The following is a 5,661-nucleotide window of genomic DNA, read 5'->3' on the forward strand; positions in this document are numbered from 1 at the left end:
CTGCAGGCACAGTTCGACAGATGCGTGATTTCGAGTCCTTTGTGTTCGACCTATCCGTGTTGTACTGTATGTCTCTGGTATCACCACAAACTCTAGCCATCCATGTGCTTTGTACAGTATGTATTAAAAAAAAAAATCAAAGCCCCTTTCAATGCTGTAAGAAAGCAGATCATGCAAGACGCTGGGAATTTGTGTTTAATGTTCACCTCCAACGCCACCAAGCTAAGTTGGTGGACAGCCAATGATTGAAACTTTTAAAAAAAGTCAAGTTCATGGATGACAAATGTGGCATTGGAAGCAATGTCCTCCACACTTTAGTCTAGTGTAACACCAACTGAGCTAATACTAATAGTGCTCTCACATTCATATCATAGATGCTTCGACAGCAAAGTGAAGAGTGCATTGAAAATACTAGCCTATGCCTTACAAGCAAGTAAATCGGCGATGAAAAAGAACGAAATTACCAGCTTAAAATAAGGCACTTCTTCCTGTGCTGCTTCAGTTGTAAAAACTGTGCGACGACTGGCTTTTCTTACTCCAATTCTTTTATATTACAAATTCCTCACTTCCCTATTGTTGCTTATGGTCAACTTGAACAAATTCTGACAACACAGTTACAAGAAAAGATGAAATCTTCTATGGAATTTTAAAAATCCCACAGGCAACAGACGTCTTTCAGTACAAGCCACTGAAATTCTTTGACAGTGACACATGGTGACAAGAGAAGATGGAACCTTGAATATAAATTCCATAGGCAATATCTCCTTTAAGTACAAGCCATTGAAATTCTTTGGCTGAGAGATTCTTCTCTTGAACTTAATCAAATCCCACAGGCATTACCTCCCAATATTTGTACCTCGCCTAAGATAATAATTGTTTATATTACTGTTCATTTATATTACGCATGTGACTTTAAACCTGCGAGTGTGTGCATGTGTGTATGTGTGTGAGTGAGTGCGCGTGTGTGTATGTGGTGAAACACCAAACCAAAGTGCCAGGATCTGGACAATAAAGATGCATCTTATCTTATCTTATCTTATCATACAAGCCATTGAATCTTAAAAAAGAGGGAAAATTGTTGTACCGCCCGGCGCGAGCCAATCGAGTTCTTCCCCAACAGCAGGGGCTGAGGTGCGGACACAGACAGATCGCTACCACAGAATTACAAAGTTCTATCTGACATTTTTGGCCGTTTTGAGTTACTAAGACCATGATGTCAGAAAGCAAATATTCCCCATCTTTTCTACCAAAATCATAAGAATTTTCAAAATCGTTGTCAAGATATTCATAGGATAGCATTCGAAAAAGCTTGACATGTTGTGAAACTAAAAAAATTTTGACGTCAAATTCCTCACGAACTAGAATCTAGGTCTTGCACAGATAGAACTGTGTAACTCTGAGGTAGCGATGTATGCACACACCTGCCGTTAGATTAGATCAGTCTGGATCATCCGCGACCGACGCACGTTTACTTCAATTTAGTGAATTGCTAGTGATGCAACAGTTAAATTTCAGAAGAAAAACAAAAGCGTAACCAAAGCATATGCATGGATTCCATGAATACAATTAATATCAGGTTCCCCTGACAGAAAAAAAAAAAATCATTAAAACATGACAAAGTACCGTGGACTCACTCTACTCATGGGTATAAAGTCAAAAGAGTTTCCAAGGTTAAAAAAAAGCCCGAAGTACTTCAACCCGTTACACAACAAGAGAAAAATACCGTATACATACTCGCCTAGAACACGACCTTGTGTTTGACACAGATTGATGGTCCTCAATATGCGTGAAATCCAAGTACTATTCAGGCATCAATAAATATAGAACAATACCTTTAAGAAGTACCGTATCGTTTGTTGCATTGACTTTTATTTAATCTGTGAGGTTCATTGGAAAGTTTTTCTTTTTGGTACCATACAAGTTTCCCTATGTTGGGACTGATCCTGTTGGTATGTCACACATATAAAACGAAGATATACGTTCGGACCACATTTTAAAAAATTGCTCGTATTATAGGCGTATATATATACGGTTATGAGTTATACTCATTGCGTTATTAAGCAAAAATGATTAGTGAGATGGAAATAAAGGAATTCAGAGTCAGATGTCGAGGGGTCACTCACTGGAGGAGTCCAGACAGACTTGCGTTCTGACGTCAGCAATTTCCCCTCCCAATGCCATCACCATCGCTGTCTCACACCAGGTAGTCTTTCCTCTATCCCCACATCTCAGTCCTGGTAGCCAGTCAGTTTGAACGTCTTCTGCAGCTCCATTAGAAAGTACACCGTTCATGAAATCCTTCTTTTGTCAAGGCGTCATCCACTGAGATCAGAAACAAAAAACCCCCCAAAACAACCCCCCCCCCCAAAGGAAAGGTTGCCAGTGTAAATGTAAAAAAACCCAACCCATCTTGGCTCAGATCAGCACAGTCGTCCTTACTGCATCGCATTCCTTCCATAGATCTGCGTGTCCCACTCACTCAGCCAGGTCAAATGAAGAACGAATTCCTCACAGCTTGGAAATCCAAAGACTGGAAGCATCTCATTGCTCCACGTCATAAGTCTGTGCCCAAAATCTCTTCCAGCTAGATCTAGTCCGATCTTAATGCAAAAGCACACAAAAGTTCAGCATCACAAAGCACAAAGTATGACAGAATGAACAACGACCAGAAAAAATAATCTGATCCTGCACATAAATGAATGATTTGACATTATATTCCCCATGTTACGTCTCTATCTGTACCCGTCATCAAATATACCTTACCTGTCCGCGGGTCTAAACGTCATTTCCCTGACACCTGGAGACAAAGGCATGCTGTAGACTGCTCTTTTTTTCTCCTTTATTAGATGTAGGCATTTTTACAGGCCCCTACCAACATAATTTAGATCATTTAGAAGGTGGGCTTCCCACCTTGCCTGTCGGGGTCAACCTGGTCTGAGAGGGACACAACATCCCAGCACAAATATCGGTATACAATCGACAAGAATTTTCTCCCCTCTCTGATATGAAAATCCAGCCTCCTGCATACGACAACGAAGCGCCTAATCACTACCTCACAGACTGCTCCTGACTACAGGCATGTCACTGAGAATTCACTACTTACAGCTGTTCCCTTATTGAATATTCTGATTGTGATATATGTACATTACTGTCAGCTTTACTTTTCTTTTCATATTGAATTTGAGAGAGAGCAATATATAATTTAACTTCTACGTATACCTGCATGAGTTTATATGGTCCTGTACAGCCAAGAAAAATTTCCCTCTGGACAATAATGTACTATCTTAACCTGAATAGACCATTTGTATCCGTCACCCAACAGCGGTACTGGCAGACATTGTGTATCAATATGCCACAAGCCAGTTAGCAAACCAAAGATTTAAATAAAACCCCCCCCAAAAATGTCAAGGAATTTGTTGTGGTATTTGTGGAAATAATACAACCTACCATCTCATAATTTAAAAAAAAAGTCATGTTTTTTTTCTACAAAAATTATGTAATTGACAAGCTGAACAACTATTCCAAGCCCAGAAATCAACATTTTTCAGAAGAGAGAAAAGAAATGTAATTCTTTTTAAACGTGTACCACATCATTATTATGATCTTTTCTTTCTTTTCTTCTTCCCAACGTTTAGAAGTTGAATTTCGACAAAATATTTCTGAAACACATCCAACTGATACTGCCATTTTGTACCCCCAGGGTTGTATTCTTCACATTTTAGAATACTTCTAGGACGCAGATCTCTTTGAAACTTTCAGTATTTCTCAAAAACTCATTTTGACAGACTGCTATGCAAAGCGAATGGATCGGATTAACGAGTAAATTTCCTCTTTAGTAAGTGGTGGCACAGAGTTCCCCACGTCGTATGGATACGATAGTAAAACACGACGTACGGATAGGGTTAAGAAACTGCATAAAAAAAATTTCGGACTTTGTACATCAGAACAGCTGGCCGAGGATTTAGAATACCGAGAGCCTCTACAGAACTACTGTAAAATACTTAGGTTCATAACTTTACCCCTCTTTCTTTACAAAAACACTTTCTATTTCAAGAGGCTTCCAGTATAATAGACATCAAAACAGAAAAGTAGACAAAACTGCATCGGATAAAAATAAACATTCATACAAAAAAGTTGTCAAAACTCATACATGTATCATAAGTGCTGTGAACAACTCTGGAAGCCAACAAAACACTACTGTGCTCGATACAAAGTGAAAGACGCCATAACGTAGTTCTCCCCACAATGGTCGAAGGCCAAGCACAGAAGAGCATTTTCTCAAAGCGCTAAGCAGACTATTTTGTCACTGTTGTAGCTGGAAAATAAGCCACCAGACAAAAAAAACAAAACAAGGAGTGGTCTAATGCGCGAGCAAAAAGTAATATTATTGCTGGCTGCACTTTGTAAAGAAAAATTGAGACTCCATCAGCAGTAATTTTAATTCAGCCTCGTTGTAACTATATCTCCTACAGTGGTCCACATAACGTGTCTCCCCCCCCCCCTCTCCTCCAGCAAATACCTTTTTCTAATGACCACTTGGTCTTATCACTTATGTACCTAGTTTGGTACTGCGTTGCCAACTGTGAGGGAAAGAGTTGCCAGTCCAAACCTGATCCAAAAATTTAAGTTGAAAAGTTCAAATTCTTGGGAAAAAATGCTCCTCGTAAACACATTTCATAGAAGAAATGATGCAAGGAAGAAATAAGTGAAAAAAAAACAAAAAAAAAACAAAACACACACACACACAGACTAACTTCCACAACTAGATCATCGCAGAGTAAGAGAGCTCTGTTCAAATGAGTCATGACATGGTGGAATCAGGCGCTCGTCAATTTTTGGGCATACAGAGTTACTGGTATCACTTTAAAGCTTGTTTATTTATCTTACTTTTGATGAAAAAGGTACCAGTCTACCTAGAATAGAAGTCAAAATATTTGCGACTGAGGGGAGGTGGTGGTCACTTGGTGTTAGAAATAAAATTAGCAAGCAAATAGTTGCCAAAGTTTGGTAACCACTAAAGTTTGAGAGTCCTTAGAAACTGCAAATTTCATTTTTTGTGTGCCTTTGATCAAAGTTGTAGGGTGAAATCCACACAGAAATGTGTTTTTAAAAAGACATGAATGGTGTTGAGCCAAAAATAGAAAATTCGAAAAAAAATTACCCAACGGCCAGAAAAATGCAGATTTCTATGAATTCATTACTCGGACGAACGCCCGCTTTCACCATGATGCCTCACAAATGGAGAAATAAAGATTGCCCGTTTGAAGTTTTCGCAATACAACAAAGCAAACAAATGTGATTATATATAGACACTTTTGTGCCCTATCATTCATACTGTTCACTTTTTCAGGACACACAAAAAAACCCCAAACCACACTCTGAACCAAACTCCTCATTTCACCTATCACAAACAAACCATTTCACATGGCTGCCTTTCTCAATAAATAAATAAAAATCATGGAAATATATTCTAAAAAGCAGCTGGTACCAACCAAACAATTAGTGAAGACTAGATCATTTCCTTATTATGGTATCCACAGCTTGCTTGACTGGTCAGTGTGCATTGACACATAAACACCACCACCAACCACCAAACAGGCAACAGGTAGGTAATACGGACAGCGAAAGTGTCAAACTGCACATACACAGATATATATATAT

This window comes from Aplysia californica, unplaced genomic scaffold (genome assembly GCF_000002075.1).
Source record: "Aplysia californica isolate F4 #8 unplaced genomic scaffold, AplCal3.0 scaffold00159, whole genome shotgun sequence".
Taxonomy (NCBI): domain Eukaryota; kingdom Metazoa; phylum Mollusca; class Gastropoda; order Aplysiida; family Aplysiidae; genus Aplysia; species Aplysia californica.